A 19,251-nucleotide genomic window follows, 5' to 3' on the forward strand; every position below is an offset into this window, starting at 1 on the left:
AAACCAGGGAGAGGAGGTAGGCCGATGGGGTTTTGTGTGACTGTGGGGCCTATTTCCGCTCCTCAGTCCGTTCATGCATCCGGTCAGAGTTCCTTTGGGTGGTGTCCGCTGGCTCCCTTGACGACTTCAAGGAGCAGTGGGCGCTGTACGGGGTTCTCTGCTCGGTCTCCCCGTCCGGTTCCCTTCATTTAGCCCTTTGACCTCACTCCCGTTCCTGATAGTTCCTTAGCTGTCCCACGCAATTATAAAGGAAAAAAACCAAAAAACCAAAACTACTCTGCTGTACCCAACTGACCTGGGTCTATCACAGTATTCATACAGATTTTAGAACATAGAATCATAGGACTGGAAGGGACCTCGAGAGGTCATCTAGTCCCGTCCCCTGCCCTCATGGCAGGACTAAGTATTATCTAGACCAGGGGTCTCCAACCTTTTTACGCCCACGATCACCTTTTGAATTTAAGGGCAACCCAGGGTCTATCCCGTCCCTTCCCCGAAGCCCTGCCCCGCTCACTCCAACATCCCCTCCCCCGTTGCTTGCTCTCCTCCACCCTCACTCACTTTCACTGGGCTGGGATAAGGGGTTGGGGTTCAGGAGGGAGTGCGGGCTCTGGGCTGGGGATGAGGGGTTTGCAGTGCGGGAGGGGGCTCCGGGCTGAGCATGGGGCAGGGGGTTGGGGTGCAGGAGCAGGTGAGCGGTGCAAGCTCTGAGAGGGAGTTTGGGTGCAGGAGGGGGCTCTGGGCTGAGGCAGAGTGTTGGGGGGGGATGGGGTGCTGGCTCTGGGAGGGGGCTCATGGCTTGGGCAGGGGCTTGGGATTCAGGAGGGGGTTCAGGGTGCAGGAGGGAGTATGGGGTACTGGCTCCAGGAGGGGCTCAGGGCTGGGGATTGGGGTGATGGCTCCAGGAGGGTGCTTAGGGCTGAGGGTTGGGGTGTGGCCTCCTGTAGGGCAGCACTTACCTTGGACAGCTCCCAGTCAGCGGCGCAGTAAGGCTAAGACAGGCTCCCTGCCTGTCCCGGCCCCACGTCGCTCCCGGAAGGGGCCAGCATGCCCCTGCAGCCCCTGTGGGGACGCGGGGGGCATGTGGTTCTTTGCACTGCCCCTCTCTGCAGGCACAGCCCCTGCAGCTCCCACTGGCCACAGTTCTCCATTTCTGGCCTACGGGAACTGCAGGGGTGGTGCTTGCAGGCAGGAGCAGCGCGCGGAGACCCCTGCCCACTCCTACCCCCTACGGGGCCATGCTGGCTGTTTTCAGGAGTGGTGTGGGGCCTGGGCAGGCAGGAAGCCTGCCTTAGCGGCAGCCCTGCTGCACCCCCAGAGACTGTGATCGACTGGGAGAGTCTCTAGGATCAACCAGTTGATCACAATTGACAGGCTGGTGACCACTGATCGAGATCATCTCTGACAGGTGTTTGTCTAACCTGCTCTTAAAAATCTCCAATGATGGAGATTCCACAACCTCCCTAGGCAATTTATTCCAGTGCTTAACCCCCCTGATAGTTAGGAAGCTTTTCCTGATGTCCAACCTTAACCTCCCTTGCTGCAATTTAAGCCCATTGCTTCTTGTCCTATACTCAGAGGTTAAGAAGAACAATTTTTCTCCCTCCTCCTTGTAACAATGTTTTATGTACTTGAAAACTGTTATCATGTTCCCTCTCAGTCTTCTCTTCTCCAGACTAAACATACCCAATTTTTTCAATCTTCCCTCAGAGGTCATGTTTTCTAGACTTTTAATCATTTTTGTTGCTCTTCAGTGGACTTGCTCCAATTTGTCCACATCTTTCTTGAATTATGGCACCCAGAACTGGACATAATACTCCAGTTGAGGCCTAATCAGCGTGGAGTAGAGCAGAAGAATTACTTCTCGTGTCTTGCTTACAACACTCATAGAATCATAGAATATCAGGGTTGGAAGGGACCTCAGGAGGTCATCTAGTCCAACCCCCTGCTCAAAGCAGGACCAATCCCCAATCAAATCATCCCAGCCAGGGCTCCTGCTAATACATCCCAGAATGATGGTTGATTTTTTGCAAGAGTGTTACACTTTTTGTTGTTGGCATCCTTTCGTCTGCAAGAGACGGTGGGAATTGCAGCCTATGCTGTAGATGGTTTGCAATGTCTCATGTGACTGTATAGTCCAATCCGAGATTTGCATGATCTTTAGCAGTTATTGCAAATGTATACATATATTGCAAATGTATGGATCTTGGTAGGGAGCTGCTTGCTTCCTTTGGACTCTTTTTCTCTTCAAGCTGTAGGAGCCAGCTTCTGTCATGGACTTTGATACCCTGATGGAGACAAGGGTACCACTTGTTACACTCACTTGTCAAGATTTCCCATTGGCCAGGATCAATTCCAAATTCCTTCATATCTCACTTGCATGTGTCTTTATAGAGAAGCTTGGGACATCCTGTTGTTCTTGTTCCCTCTGATAGCTCCTTGCATAGCATGTCCTTGGGTATGCGTCTGTCTTCCAACATTCAGATGGCCCAGCCAGTGCCGTTGTCTTTGCTTGAGCAGGGCTGTCACACTTGGTAAATTTGCCCTTTGAAGAACCTCTGCGGTGATGATTTTATCTTGCCATTTGGTGTTGAGTATGCAGTGTAAACAATGTAGGTGGAAATGGTTTAACCTTTTCTCCTGATGAGTTTAAGTTGTCCATGTTTCCCCACCATACATGGGAGTGCTGAGGATGCAGGCTTGGTACTCTAGCATTTTGGCCTTGATGGTAAGCTTTGAGTTGTTCCATGCTCTTTTAGTTAGTCTGCTAAAGGTGGTGGCAGCTTTTCCAATGCTGGGGGAGTGTAGCGGGGTGGTCACCCACTCCCTGGTCTGGAAAGGGTTACAGCCAGCCCTGGGAGAGGGCTGGAGCTGCAGGCAAAAAGCTAGGCTGATTGGGGAAGAAGACCTCAGCTGGCCCTGATAAAAAGGCTGTGAGCCAGGGGCTCAGAGACTCTCCCTCTAGCTTCAGAGGGAGAAGGACCTAGCTGCCTGGGAGCTGAGGGTGCAGGTAACCGAGCAGGGCTGGGGAAAGGCGAGAGGAGCAGGGGAGCTCCCACCTGGCAACTCCCCAGGCTGTAGGCCTTGTCAAAGGCCAAACCAGGTACTGGGGTTGCAGAGGCTGCAGCCCAGGGGTTAGGCAAAGGCAGCAGGTCCAAACCCCCCTTTGCCAATGATGAATGGCTTGTACACTGCAGTCTGCCCCAGGGAGCAGAGGCTAGATGGTGACTGGCAGTGGCCATAGACTGAGGCAAGGTGGGGATAGAGGGTTGGGAGTTCCCCGGGGAAGGGAGACCCAGAGCTGTGGGGTTACTGCAGGGGGCAGAACCCTGCTGTAGAGGGGCACCAGGGTCTGGGAGGGACATGGGGGCCAGTGGCAGGTGAGACACTGACATGCAGAGGGTGCTCCAGGGTGGGAGAGCTAACTCCCAGGATGACCGACAGGAGGCGATGCGCCGGTGGGTCATCGCATCGCTACAGGGAGCTATGTAAAGAAAGGAAGCTAACTCTAAAAAGCTTTAAAAAGTCAGGGCTGGTGTCTTTGCTCTAGGAAGCTGATCAGAGGCAGAATGAAGTACTAACCCCAGACCAGTACATAGAGGAAGGCCCCTGTTCTCCTGAAGGGCATGAGGATGCCCCAGAAGACCAAGACCAGAATCAATCCGCAGGCCCAGGAGAGTCAGAGGATGAGTTCACAGAGTAAGGCATGGAGGATGATGATGAGAGTGCAAGCAGCAGCGACCAGGCCCCATCCAGTCCTAGCTCCTCAAATCAGCAGAGGCTGGTGTGGAAGAGGCTACAGCTAAAGAGAGAAAAGCTGCACCTGGAGCGACAGAGGTTGGCAGACACGGAGCAGGAGAGAGCTGAGCTGGAGTGTCAGCGGCAGCACCAGGAGGCACAGCACCAGAGCAAACAGGCAGTCCGGGATAGAACATGGAATGCCAACTCTGCAGGGAGTATAGGTGCTAAATTGTTGAGCCAATGTAAGGAATGGGGGATTTTGATGTCTATCTCTCACTGCCTTTGAGAAGGCTTGTGACCTGAAATGGGTTCCCCCTGCTGGTTGGCTGTGTTTTCTCACCCCCATCGGTGTGGGTAAAGGCACAAGGCCTGACGCCCAAGGAGATGCATTCAGGGTATGTCTACACAGCAAAGAAAACCATGTGACTGGCCAGTACCTGCTGACTCGGGCCAAAGTGTGGTGTGGGCTTCTGAAGCCTCCCAAATGTTTAGGGTGTTATTAAAATGTTTAAATAGTTGTTTTGATATTATATATAATACTAAGGATAGGATTTTCAACAGCACTGAACATTAGAGCTGGGTGGGAAACAATTTACCTATCCCAAATCAGGCCAAATCCCTCCCCCACCTCCCAAAAAAGTAAACCAACCAAAAATCTGAAAAAAAAATCAGATTCAGTCGATAAAAATGCTTTATTTTCATCATTTCAAAAATCTTTGTCTTGATTTCAACTTTTTTTTTTTCATTTTTAAATTATAAATTAACTTTAATCTAGAAACAAAAAATCATTTTGAACCAAAAAACCTTCATTTTGAAAACCTTAAAACAGGATATTTCAACAGTTTTGAAACTTTTTTTCTAACCAGATAATTCATTGAAACTGATCCTTTCCTGCAAACAGTTTTGATTTTGATGAATTGGCATTTTCCAACAAATATTTATTCGAAAAACCCCTACCAGCTCTATCCTCCTCAGCGCTGGCCTAGTTTTGCTGCCTTTGGAGCAAATGGGCAATGGACAAAAGTGTTCAGCACTGGCTTAACTCTGTTCTCTCTGAAAATCCTGCCCTAAATGTCTATTCACATTCTATGCTCTTATAAAGAAGCTATGACATGATTTCTCCAGGAAAGGTTCATGGATTCTTAGCAGTATTTGTGCATTTCCTTCTGTACGTTCAACTGACTATCATTCCATAGCCTTGAGCTGAGCACAAGGGAATGATGTGACTGTTTCATTCTTGAATTCCAGTTTCATTTTTATCTGAATGGTTTACAACAGTTGTGTTTCAGTGTTGACTACATCAATAATATCATGTTTAGGGTCCTGTTTACACTGCCAAAACCACCATGTTTGACAACATATCAAAGCCAGCTCAAATCAGCAGGAAAGGGGGAGTTGCATGTTTGACACCTGGTGCCTGTTGAAGTCAATGGCAAAGCTCCCATTGACCTTCATTGATTTTAGTGATGCAGAACTAGAGCCCTGATGTCAGTAGTAGTCAGTTTCTGTAGTATAACCAACACCCACACCGTGAGGTAAATCATGAAAGTTTAAAAAAGAGTCTAAAACCTGAATATACTTTCCTTCTAAAACAGCTGATGCAGAGGAGTGCCTACAAACTAAAAAGTGCTGTAAAGGTAGATTTGCGGTGGGGGTGTGTTCAGGTCTAGTTGTTCCTGGGAATCCCCAATGAATGTGAAACTCAAACATGAATAGAAAAGTAGTACTTGTGGCACCTTAGACTAACAAATTTATTTGAGCATAAGCTTTCGTGATGCATCCGATGAAGTGAGCTGTAGTTCACGCTCAAATACATTTGTTAGTCTCTAAGGTGCCACAAGTACTCCTTTTCTTTTTGCTGATACAGACTAACACGGCTGCTACTCTGAAACCTGTCAAACATGAATGTGAAAATATCATTAATGCTGCTAATGAGAATCAAAATCATGAATGTGAATGTGACAGTTTGATTAAGAATGACAAAAAGCTACACTTATTCATGGTATCTCAATACCTGCCATGGGCATTGAATGACTTCACGAAGTAGTCAGTGATGTTTCAACTTAAAATACACTGCTAATGGGAAACATTTCCTATTACTTTCATGAACAGACCGTTTGCAGCATTGTTGCAGGCCTGTTGGTCCCAGGATATTAGAGAGACAAGGTGGGTGAGGTAAAATCTTTTCTTGGACCAACTTCTGTTGGTGAATGAGACAAGCTTGTGAGCTTACATAGAGCTCTTCCTCACGGCTGGGAGAGGCACCTGGGAAAAGTACCTTTCCCAGACCTGAAGACTACAAGCTTGGTGTAGCTCGAAAACTTGTCTCTTTCACCAACAGAAGTTGGTCCAATAAAAGCTTTTACCTCAACCACCTTGTCTCAGTGAAAAGACTGTCATCTGTGCAAACCTAGGGGGCCTTTCCCATGAGACAAAAGATAGACTTATGGCGGCTGCTCTAGACTGGGCTACAGTAAGCCTGGGTTCAATTTGCAAGCTCTACTACAGGCTTTCTGGGTTACCTTTGATGTGTCAATCAATTTCCCTCAATTCCATGTCTGGATCACCCTTGTCCACATGTTTGTTGACTACCTCAAAGAATTCTTATAGATGGTGTTGAGACATGATTTCCCTTTACCAAAGCCATGTTGACTCTTCTCCAACAAATCATATTAATCTATGTGTCTGATAATCCTATTTGTTACTATAGTTTCAACCAATTTGCCTGGTACTGAAGCTGGGTTTACCAGCCTGTAACTGTCAGGATCGCCTCTGGAGCCCTTTTAAACAAATCAGAGGCTTGTTTCAGCGATAGGTTACATACCACACTTAGTAGTTCTGCAGTTTCATCTTTGAATTCCTCCAGAATTCTTGGGTGAACACCATCTGGTCCGGGTTAGTTGTTATGGTTTAATTTATCAACTTGTTTGAAAACCTTGTCTGTTGACACATCAGTGTGGGACAGTACTTCAGATTTGTCATCCACATCAGAGCTATCCATTTTGGGCATCTCCGGATTTGTCTACATTACCTGCTGGATCGAAGGGCAGCAATCGATCCAGTGGGGGTCGATTTATTGTGTCTAGTCTAGACACGATAAATCGACTGCCGAGCACTCTCCCATTGATTCTGGTACTCCACCAGGGCGAGAGGCGGAGTCGATGGGAGAGCGTCAGCTGTCGACTTACGGCAGTGAAGACACCATGGTAGGTAGATCTAAGTACATTGACTTCAGCTATGTTATTCACATCGCTGAAATTGCGTAACTTAGATCGGTTTCCTGCCCAGTGTAGACCCGGCCTCCCTCACATTCTCTGCAGTGATGACTCATGCAAAGAATTCATTTAGCTTCTCTGCAATGGCCTTGTCTTCCTAGAGTGCTCCTTTAACTTCTTTGTCTAGTGGCCCCACTGACTGGCAGACTTCCTGCTTCTGATCTACTTACAAAAATTCTTACTATTAGTTTTTTGTGTTTTTAGCAAGTTGCTCCTCAAAGTCATGTTTAGCCTGCCTTATTATACTTTTTACACTTAACCTGTCAGAGTTTCTACACCTTCTTATTATCCTCATTAGGACATGACATCCAAATTTTAAAGGATGACTTTTTGCCTCTAACAACCTCCAATACTCTGCTGTCTAGCCATAGTAGAGAGACAAGGTGGGTGTGGGAATTCTCTTATTGGATCAATATCTGGTGGTGAAAGAGAATAGCTTTCAAACTACACAGAGATTTTCTTCAGGTCATAGTGGCATTTTTTTGGTCCTCTTCTTGTCTGTTCTGATTTGGGGGGTATAGACAGTATTTAATCTGAGCCTCTAGTATGGTGTTTTTAAATAGTCCCCACCAGGCATTTAACCCTTGTGACAGCTCCTATTAATGTCCATCTAACAAGTGACCTTATTCTTGTGTAGTTCTCTCTAAAAAATTAAACGTTACCATAGTGCAGTTTTTTGGTATTATACCCCCTACAAGGATGTTCAATATAATTATGTTATGGTCACTATTACCAAGTGGTTCAGCTATAGTGACATCTTGGACCAGATCCTGTGTTCCATTTAGGACTAAATCAAGAATTACCTCTCTCCTATCTGACTCATTGTTTCTAATCCCATTTGACTCCAGTCTCTGTCATTTTGTGTCCTGTTCTCTCTCATCTTTCCTGTTTTCCTTTAATTTCCCTTCATACTTTGCATAATTCTTGTTGCTATGCAACGTTTCCAAGCTGAGCCATCTGTAACAATCCCCCATGATGGGTGCTTGCTGCTTGGCTGCATATTGGACCCTTTGCTTAATTTACTTTCACTTTTTGTATAAGGATTTTGAGGAGTTGGAAAGCAATTAAAAACAAAATTACAAACCCCCCACACTCCAGTGAACCAAAATTAGCCTCAGTAAATTAAACCATTGAAAAACTGTCTCTAATGTGGCCTGGAATACTGTGCACATGGCAAAGCAACCAAAAAATTAAAATGTGGAGCCTGACTCACCTTTCACTCCTGTTATCACTGGTGTGAACTGTATGAGAGAGGAGTCAATGCAGAGTGGGGAATGGGAAGAAACAAAGGGGAGAAAATGGATGTGGGAGAGACTGCACTTGGAGGTTTTAAACTTAAGTGCAGTAGCCATTCATCCCACAGAGGGAGTGAGGGAGGGGTATCCCTGAACCTGCCTTGAGCAGAGAGGAGCAGGAGAAGCTGCAGGGGGAGGGCAGGGTAGCCCCCAGCCCTCTCTCCCAGCCAGGAGGCTGATGTCTCATAGTGCAGGACCTTCTCTACATTGCAGACATTGATCAGCAAATTGCCAGCTATCTCGGTGCATGGCCTCACAGCACAGGGGAACCTTACCATGGACCTTATCTCTAGGAGGTGTGCAAATGGCACTGGAGGGGGTGTCTGGGGAAAGGGGTGTTTGGTGCCAAGTGCAGCAGCGGGGGTGGATGTTGTGACAGTTCAGAGGATATGTCAGTGCCAGCTTCTGAATTCCATTTTGTTTTGGAAATGCCCTTGTCTACTGTAATGCTCTCTGTGGATTAGAGCATCCATTTTGTAGCAGGAATCTGACACAGTCAAGGCTCATCAACAACGAATTGCTCTGCCCTGGTGGGACAAAGAGGTTTCTGCCAGCAGGGCCTTTGACTCTGAATGGTCTCTTGAAACAGAGCCCTATCTGTGGGGAGGGGGTTGGATCTCTTCCCCCCTGCCCAGATCTAAACAGGCTGGGATATGGAGTCTCACCACTAGACTAAAGAGGGTCAGAGGCTGATATAAAAGAGCTGTGCTCCCTAAGCAAAAAAAGTCATATCACCAGAAGACTCAGTTCAGGAGGCAGTTTAACCTCTGCTCAGGGTGCTGACCAAACCCAAATTCTCCTGGGGTGGTGAGGACACCAAGGAGGACAGTGTGCATGAGTGTGGTATTTTCCATAGATCTGTAATTCTCCTGAGCTCTCTAAGAGGTGTGTGTGTGTGAAATTCCTTTGCTAAGCCTGTGTTTCCTTGCTTTACTGCCACGTTTGTCCCTGAAGGGGCTAATTTAGAAAAACACAGCTTGCCCAGCCAGATGGACAGTGCGGGGAAAATATCTAAGCAACTGGGGCACTCTGGAGGCTTGAGACACCGGTACCAGGGTCTAGGCTCCCACTGCCCAGGAAGGGTGTCATAAGAACAGCCATAGAGGCTCAGACCAATGGTCCATCTAATCCAGTATTCTGTCTTTTGACAACGGCCAATACCAGATGCTTCAGAGGGAATAAACAGAACAGGAAATAGTGATCCATCCCCTGTCATCCACTCCCAACTTCCGGCAAGTAGAGGCTAGAGCAGGGGTGGGCAAACTTTTTGGCCCGAGGGCCACATCGGGGTTGCACAACTGTATGGAGGGCCGGGTAGGGAAGGCTGTGCCTCCCCAAACAGCCTGGCCCCCACCCCTTATCCGCCCCCTCCCACTTTCCACCCCCTGACTGCCCCCCTCAGAACCCCTGACCCATCCAACCCTCCCTGCTCCTTGACCCCTGACTGCCTCCTCTGAGGACCCCCTGCCTCTAACCGCCCCCACCCCCTATCAAACCCCCCCCCCCCCGCCTTCATATCCCCTCTTAGTCATCTCTTTTCTAAGGTGAACAGTCCCAGTCTCTTTAACCTCTCCTCATATGGAAGCTCTTCCATACCTTTAATCACTTTTGTTGCCCATCTCTGTATCTTTTCCAATTTTAATATATCTTTTTTTGAGATGGGATCACCAGAACTGCATGCAGTATTCAAGGTGTGGGTGTACCATGGATTTATATATTGGCATTATGATATTTTCTATCTTATTATCTATCCCTTTCCTAATGGTTCCTAACATTCTGTTAGCTTTTTTGACTGCTGCTGCACACTGAGTGAATGTTTTCAGAGAACTATCCACGATGACTCCAAGATCTTTCTTAAGAAGTAACAACTAATTTAGATTCCATAATTTTGTATGTATAATTGGGATTGTTTTCCACTGTGCATTACTTTGAATCCATCATTAGTGAATTTCATCTGCCATTTACGAATATGTTGAACAGCACTGGTCCCAGTACAGATCCCTGGGGGACACTGCTATTTAGCTCTCTCCATTGTGAAAACTGACCATTTCATAGAATCATAGAATCATAGAATATCAGGGTTGGAAGGGACCCCAGAAGGTCATCTAGTCCAACCCCCTGCTCGAAGCAGGACCAAGTCCCAGTTAAATCATCCCAGCCAGGGCTTTGTCAAGCCTGACCTTAAAAACCTCTAAGGAAGGAGATTCTACCACCTCCCTAGGTAACGCATTCCAGTGTTTCACCACCCTCTTAGTGAAAAAGTTTTTCCTAATATCCAATCTAAACCTCCCCCATTGCAACTTGAGACCATTACTCCTCGTTCTGTCATCTGCTACCATTGAGAACAGTCTAGAGCCATCCTCTTTGGAACCCCCTTTCAGGTAGTTGAAAGCAGCTATCAAATCCCCCCTCATTCTTCTCTTCTGCAGACTAAACAATCCCAGCTCCCTCAGCCTCTCCTCATAAGTCATGTGCTCTAGACCCCTAATCATTTTTGTTGCCCTTCGCTGGACTCTTTCCAATTTATCCACATCCTTCTTGTAGTGTGGGGCCCAAAACTGGACACAGTACTCCAGATGAGGCCTCACCAGTGTCGAATAGAGGGGAACGATCACGTCCCTTGATCTGCTCGCTATGCCCCTACTTATACATCCCAAAATGCCATTGGCCTTCTTGGCAACAAGGGCACACTGCTGACTCATATCCAGCTTCTCGTCTACTGTCACCCCTAGGTCCTTTTCCGCAGAACTGCTGCCTAGCCATTCGGTCCCTAGTCTGTAGCGGTGCATTGGATTCTTCCATCCTAAGTGCAGGACCCTGCACTTATCCTTATTGAACCTCATCAGATTTCTTTTGGCCCAATCCTCCAATTTGTCTAGGTCCTTCTGTATCCTATCCCTCCCCTCCAGCGTATCTACCACTCCTCCCAGTTTAGTATCATCCGCAAATTTGCTGAGAGTGCAATCCACACCATCCTCCAGATCATTTATGAAGATATTGAACAAAACCGGCCCCAGGACCGACCCCTGGGGCACTCCACTTGACACCGGCTGCCAACTAGACATGGAGCCATTGATCACTACCCGTTGAGCCCGACAATCTAGCCAGCTTTCTACCCACCTTATAGTGCATTCATCCATCCCATACTTCCTTAACTTGCTGACAAGAATACTGTGGGAGACCGTGTCAAAAGCTTTGCTAAAGTCAAGAAACAATACATCCACTGCTTTCCCTTCATCCACAGAACCAGTAATCTCATCATAAAAGGCGATTAGATTAGTCAGGCATGACCTTCCCTTGGTGAATCCATGCTGACTGTTCCTGATCACTTTCCTCTCATGTAAGTGCTTCAGGATTGATTCTTTGAGGACCTGCTCCATGATTTTTCCAGGGACTGAGGTGAGGCTGACTGGCCTGTAGTTCCCAGGATCCTCCTTCTTCCCTTTTTTAAAGATTGGCACTACATTAGCCTTTTTCCAGTCATCCGGGACTTCCCCCGTTCGCCACGAGTTTTCAAAGATAATGGCCAAGGGCTCTGCAATCACAGCCGCCAATTCCTTCAGCACTCTCGGATGCAATTCGTCCGGCCCCATGGACTTGTGCACGTCCAGCTTTTCTAAATAGTCCCTAACCACCTCTATCTCTACAGAGGGCTGGCCATCTCTTCCCCATTTTGTGATGCCCAGCGCAGCAGTCTGGGAGCTGACCTTGTTAGTGAAAACAGAGGCAAAAAAAGCATTGAGTACATTAGCTTTTTCCACATCCTCTGTCACTAGGTTGCCTCCCTCATTCAGTAAGGGGCCCACACTTTCCTTGGCTTTCTTCTTGTTGCCAACATACCTGAAGAAACCCTTCTTGTTACTCTTGACATCTCTTGCTAGCTGCAGCTCCAGGTGCGATTTGGCCCTCCTGATATCTTTCCTACATGCCCGAGCAATATTTTTATACTCTTCCCTGGTCATATGTCCAACCTTCCACTTCTTGTAAGCTTCTTTTTTATGTTTAAGATCCGCTAGGATTTCACCATTAAGCCAAGCTGGTCGCCTGCCATATTTACTATTCTTTCGACTCATCGGGATGGTTTGTCCCTGTAACCTCAACAGGGATTCCTTGAAATACAGCCAGCTCTCCTGGACTCCCTTCCCCTTCATGTTAGTCCCCCAGGGGATCCTGGCCATCTGTTCCCTGAGGGAGTCAAAGTCTGCTTTCCTGAAGTCCAGGGTCCGTATCCTGCTGCTTACCTTTCTTCCCTGCGTCAGGATCCTGAACTCAACCAACTCATGGTCACTGCCTCCCAGATTCCCATCCACTTTAGGTTCCCCCACTAATTCTACCTGGTTTGTGAGCAGCAGGTCAAGAAAAGCGCCCCCCCTAGTTGGCTCCCCTAGCACTTGCACCAGGAAATTGTCCCCTACGCTTTCCAAAAACTTCCTGGATTGTCTATGCACCGCTGTATTGCTCTCCCAGCAGATATCAGGAAAATTAAAGTCACCCATGAGAATCAGGGCATGCGATCTAGTAGCTTCCGTGAGTTGCCGGAAGAAAGCCTCATCCACCTCATCCCCCTGGTCCGGTGGTCTATAGGTCTAAAGGGTCTTTATTCTTACCCTTTGTTTCCTGTTTTTTAAACCAGTTACTGATCCATGAGAGGGCCATCGCTCTTATCCCATGATTGGTTACTTTGCTTTAAAGCCTTTAGTAAGGGGACCTTGTCAAAGGTTTTCTGAAAGTCCAAATACGCTATATTGACTGGATCACTTTTGTCCATATGTGTGTTGACTCCCTCAAAGAATTCTAATAGATTGGTGAGGCATGATTTCCCTTTACAAAAGCCATTTTGATTCTTCCCCAACATATTGTGTTAATCTACGTGTTTGATAATTCTGTTCTGTATTATAGTTTCAACCAATCTGCCTGGTACTCAAGTTAAGCTTAGCAGCCTGGAATTGCCAGGATCACCTTTAGAGCCTTTAAAAAAAAAAACTGGTGTCACATTAGAGTTCCTCCAGTCATCTGGTACAGAAGATCATTTAAATGATAGGTTATATGCCATAGTTAGTAGTTCTGCAACTTCATATCCTTCAGAACTCTTGGGTGAATACCATCTGGTCCTGGTGACTTATTACTGTTTAATTTATCAATTGGTTCCAAAACCTCCTTCATTGACACGTCAATCTGGGACATTTCCTCAGATTTGTCACCTAAAAAGAAAGGCTCAGGTGTGGGAATCTCCCTCACATCCTCTGCAAGTGAGGACTGATGCAAAAAATTCATTTAGCTTCTTTCCAATGGCCTTGTCTTCCTTGAGTGCTCCTTCAGCACCTTGATCATCCAGCAGCCCCACTGATTGTTTGGCAGGCTTCCTGCTTCTGATGTATTTTTTTAAAAAATTGCTGTTAGTTTTTGAGTCTTTGTCTAGTTGCTCTTCAAATTCTTTTTTTGACCTGCCTAATTATACTTGATTTGCCAGAGTTTATGCTCCCTTCTACTTTCCTCAGTAGGATTTAACTTCCAATTTTTAAAGGATGCCTTTTTGCCTCTAACTACTTCTTTTACTTTGTTTAGCCATGGCGGCACTTTTTTGGTCTTCTTACAATTTTTGTTTAATTTTTTGCTTAATTTTGTTTAATCTGGTGTGTGTGCCTGAGAGACCCAGAGCTAGGGACAGTGACTAGTCACTCCCCAGACCTGGGGGCAGCACATAGGATTCAGCAGTTGGATCCCATCACAACCAACTGGGTCCATCCAGAGAGTGGGGCAGGGCCAGATTGTAACAGATGGGTGCTCCTGAGGTAACTGGGCTGTGGTAGCTGCCTAGGGTGAGTGCATGGTGAGGTAACTAGTTGAGTCGGGGGTCTGGTGTATGTTGGAGCGGCTAGCTGGCACGAGTGGCTGGGGGAACAGAAGTTGGTTATGTAGGGAGAAGCCTAGACCTACTATTCTATTCTTCCCTCATCGTGTTACCTTGCTGGTAGCCTCTGCCCTGCCTGCTCCTTAAATAGAATCGTAGAACCATAGGGTTAGAAGGGTCCAGAAGGCTCATCTAGTCTAAGCCCCTGCCAAGATGCAGGATTTCTTCTGTCTAAACTATCCAAGACAGATGGCTATTCAACCTCTTTTTCAAAACCTCCAGTGAAGGAGCTTCCACACCTTCCCAGGCAGTCTGTTCCTTTGTCCTACTGTTCTTAGTTAGGAAGTTTTTCCTGAGGTTTAATCTAAATCTGCTACGCTGTAGTTTGAACCCGTTGCCTCCTGTCCTGCCCTCCATAGCAAGAAAGAACAACTTTTCTCCATCTTTTTTATGGTAGCCTTTCAAGTATTTGAAGACCGCTATCATGTCCTCCTTTAATCTCCTCTTTTCCAAACTAAACATGCCCAGTTCCTTCAGTCTTTGCTTATATGGCGTGCACTCCATTGCTTTAATCACCTCTGGATCCTTTCTAGTTTCTCTGCATCCTTTCTATACATTGATGGCCAAAATTGGACACAGTACTACAACTGAGGCCTAACAAGTCCCGAATAGAGTGGTACTATCATCTCCCACGGCTTGCATGCTATGCTTCTGTTAACGCAACCTAAAATTGCATTTGCGTTTTGTTTTTTTGTTTTTTTTTTTGCAACAGTATCGCACTGCTTATGCATGTTGAGGTTGTGATCCACCACAACTTCCAGATCCTTCTCAGCAGTGCTGCTGCCAGTTATCCCCCATTCTGTATTTGTGTATTTGGTTTTTCTCCCTTAAATGTAGCATCTCACATTTGTCTTTGTTGAATTTCATTTTGTTGTCTATTGCCCGGTTCTCAAATTTATCAAGATCTGTTTGAATTTTATCTCTGTCCTCCAAAGTGTTTGCAACCCCTCTCCAGCTTTGTGTCATCTGCAAATTTGATCAGTATGCTCTGACACTGCACCCCATATTCTTCAGTGACATTATTATGATATGAGTATGACATAATTATGTATTTTATGCAAGATAAGTCATGTAAGGTATAATTGGAAAGGTTATGATTTGCTGAATATGATTATCCTATTTGTATGCATGTAACATTTTTGTAGCTGAAGTTATGAATATTTATTATGTATCTGTATCTCACATGTAGTTGCATCTGGGTAATGCCCACTAGACAAGATGTTTTCATTCTAGACAGTGGGTGGGGACGAGCCTATTCAGTGCAATGGCCCATTAGGAGAACAATGGGCCTTAGGAGATGCTTATCTCCCACCTGGGGAGCCTTCCTGAGAACGCTACAGACAGCATTTGAGTAATGGCTGCTGTAACACTATAGGGACATGTGATCAGGTCACCTGGTGCTGGAGTCCATCTTGGGATGTCAGTATTTTTCCACTGACTGGCGTGGGAACCAAGTTTTGAAAGAAAGGGTTCCTGCCATATGCAAAAGCTATATAAGGCAGGGAAGTGACATTATTGTGGTTCTTCACTGACTCCCACGCCCAAGGAGACTCCTGGAAAGACCTGAGGAACAAAGACTGAACTGGGGGAAGTGCTGGACCCAGGCTAAAGGGATTTTTAGCCTGTGAATGGGACACCTGGGGATTCCAAACTGTAAGCAAGTGCAGCTTGCCCCTTAAGAATCTGCAGCCTGCTCGGATTATCACTTAGGGTGAGAATTTGCTATTCATATCTGATCTATGTATTGTATTAAGCTTAGTTTGCGTTTTTTGTTTATTTGCTAGGTAATCTGCTTTAATCTGTTTGCTATCATTTAAAATCTATCTTTTGTAGTTAATAACTTGTTTTTGCTTTATCTTCTAAAATCACTGTTTGGGAGTCATAACTCGGGCAGAAAGCTGTTGTATGTTTCCTCTCCACATTGAGGGAAGGGGCAAATTTCATTAACTTATGCTGTACAGTTCCCGGTGCAGCGCAAGGTGGTATAATTCTGGTTTACACTCGAGAGGGGGTGTGTGCCTGAATAGCTGGGAAATACCCAAGCTGGAGCCTTCCCATGCAGCAGCTGGTCAGAATGGCTGCATGTAACTGCACCTGGGTGTCCCTACCTCTACGGGTGCTGGTGAAAGTGCAGGCTGGAGCCTGGAGAGAGATTGGAAGCTTGTCACAGCAGTACAGTGTGAAAAGGAGCCCAGGCTTGTCGTACGGGGGGGGCTCAGTGGTACCCCAGTTCCAGGTGGCACTCTGGTGGAAACCAGTCACATGCTCTCTATTCCTACATCCAGGTCATTAATAAAGATGTTAAATAAGACCAAACCCAGAACACATCCATGTGGAACCCCACTCAAGACCTCCTTCTAATCTGACATCATTCCATTAATATTTACTCATAGTTTGTAGTTTAACCAATTATGTATCCACTTAACAGTAGTTCCGCTAAGCCTGCATTTCTCCAGCTTACTTATCAGAATGCCATGTGGGACTGTGTGAAAAGCCTTGCTAAAGTCCAGGTATGTTATGTCCACCGCATTCCTACTATCCACCAAACCAGTTGCACTGTCCAAAGAAGGAAATCAAGCTGGTTTGGCATGATTTGTTCTTAGTAAATCCATGCTGGCTGCTAGTGATCAGTCCTTCATCCTCTAGGTATTTGCAAACTGAATGTTTTACATATTCTTCTAGTTAATCTAGTAGCTTCACAGGTATCGAGGTCAGGCTGACTGGTCTATAGTTCACCAGCTACTCCTTTCCCCCCTTTTTAAAGATGGGCACTACGTTCGCTCTTTTCCAGTCTTCTGGAAACTTTCCATCATCAATGAGTTTGCAAATATTATTGCCAATTGTGCCGAGATTTCTTCAGCTAATTCCTTCAGCACCGTGACGTGACTAGCATCAGGCCTCGCTGACTTGAATTCATTCAAATTAGTCAGGAGATCTCTGATGTGTTCTTTACGTATCCTGATCTGCATCCCTTCCACTTAATTGTCTATGGTAACTTTGCTAGTCTTCCGATCACATTATTTTTTGTGAGAAGACTGAAGCAAAGTAGGCACTGAGCCGCTCTGTCTTCCATTACCAGCTCTCCTTCTCCATTGATTAGTGGGCCCACACCATTCGTGATCTTTCTTTTTTGTCTGACATATTTGTGGAACCCCTTCTTGTTGTCGCTAACATTCCTTGCCAGCTATAACTCATTCTTTGTCTTGGCTTTCCTGATTTTTGTCCCTACATGCTAGCACTATTCTCATGTATACTTCCTTGGTGACATGCCCGTCTTTCCATTCCCTGTATGTATCCCCTTTGGCTTTTAGATAGCTAAAAAGCTCCTTGTGCAGCCACAGTGACCTCCTGTGGCTCTTCTTATCTTTCCTCTGCATAGGAATAGCTTGATGATGAGCCTCTAGTATTATATCTTTCAGGGACTGCCACCTCCCTTCAACTCCTTTTGTTCCTAATTGGTCTTTCCCTGGGACTATTTCTTTGAGTTGGTTGAAATCTGTCTTTCTGAAGTTGTGTCCTTGTTTTGTTCTTATTCCTCCTTTCCTTAGGATCTTGAATTCTATCAGATCATGATCACTTCCTTCCAAGTTCCCGACCACCTTCGCAACTAATTCATCCCTGTTGGTCAACACCCGATCCAAAATAGATGACCCCTTAGTTGTTTCCTCAACTTTCTGAATCAGAAAGTGATCCCCTACACATGCTACAAAACTAACAAATCACTAACAAATCCTTCTCCACTTGGCTCCAACATGGGGAGCAGTGAGGGAGATGGGCTGCCTGCTCAACAAGTCTCTATAGGCATAGCAGCCCGAGGCAGGAGGAAAAAATGCAAGTAACTGCCTGAACTTCCCTGCAGCCAAGCCAGCAGTGTCACAGAATGGCACAGCTGCAGGAAAGCATAGTGGGGGCTGCTGGCATGAGTGTCACATAAGATATCTGACAGTCCAGCGAGGAGTGGGGGCTATACACACAGCTGCACACCAAAATCCTCCCCTCTGTTGTGCAGAATGTTGGTTTCAGTGTGGCAGCCAGCTGGTGCCCTGGGGTGTCTGCATTTCAGTGATGCTGTGTGTATACTTAATAAAGGCTTTTATATCACCTACACTGGTGGGCCCATCAATAATATCGCCTACACGGAGGGCTATTATAATTCAAAGTTAAACCCGCCCCCTCCTGTATAATACTGTTATGGCAGGAATTAACAGACAGTGCCACAATGATAGTCTTACCATTTTCTTTAGGGCACGAGCAAGTTTTTAGTCTTGGAAGAAAATGCTGTGGCGATAGTAGTTTTGTGCTACAAGGTATTTTGGGGGGAGCTTTGGTAAGCCTCAAAGAAGTTGCTCTCTCCCTCAATCTAACTAGTCAATTCTTGAATCAGAGATGCTTCTTGGGAACTGGGTATCTGTTACTGCTTAGGAGAGGGATGATACTATTCACCAGCTAGAAATCCCAGACACAGAGGAGGGGGAGGGTTTTAATGCTGATGCCTTGAATACTAAAAATTGAATTAGAGAAAACGTTTATGCTATAAAAGGTTAACCTATCTCAAGAAGTCTAAAGAAATCACATGTTCACTTCCTTAGTAATAATAGAGAACAAAGAGAGTAGATTTAGATTCTACATTGAGCTCAAAGAACTTGAAAAAGAACATTAAAAGTGCTTTCCCATTTGACCACCAGGAGTGAAATGTTTGAGATAGCAGGAGCTAAATTCTTCAGTCATTTAGATTAATAGGCAGGTTCCCATGGACACAGACAACTCCAATATTTGCTCTTTTAATGCAACAGTAGGAAGATACTGCTTCTTGTGACTGCCTTTCGGAGTACGCCCAGCCCCAGAAGTATTTCACCAAACAACGAACGTCTTGCAGGAGTGAAAATGTACCTTAAGAACATAATAGCCTACAGCAGCACCCTACTGAACATCAGGAATGATTATGAAGAACACTGGAAATTGCAAAAAAGAACCAACCTTATACCAACGAAAACCAAGTGTCAGTTTCAAACAATTGAAATTGCTTACT

General features: G+C 46.0%; 1 long non-coding RNA gene across 1 annotated transcript; it reads right to left on the reverse strand.

Moving 5' to 3' along the window:
- Positions 1–1,734: 1,734 nt before the first annotated feature.
- Positions 1,735–15,197, reverse strand: LOC122466475. The gene is made up of 3 exons (XR_006291997.1): positions 14,739–15,197; positions 12,600–12,602; positions 1,735–1,748 (listed from the first exon to the last, which is right to left on the reverse strand). It is a non-coding gene; the product is annotated as an uncharacterized LOC122466475 (long non-coding RNA).
- Between the last annotated feature and the right edge of the window lie 4,054 nt (positions 15,198–19,251).

Source organism: Chelonia mydas, chromosome 7, assembly GCF_015237465.2.
Source record: "Chelonia mydas isolate rCheMyd1 chromosome 7, rCheMyd1.pri.v2, whole genome shotgun sequence".
Lineage (NCBI taxonomy): Eukaryota > Metazoa > Chordata > Testudines > Cheloniidae > Chelonia > Chelonia mydas.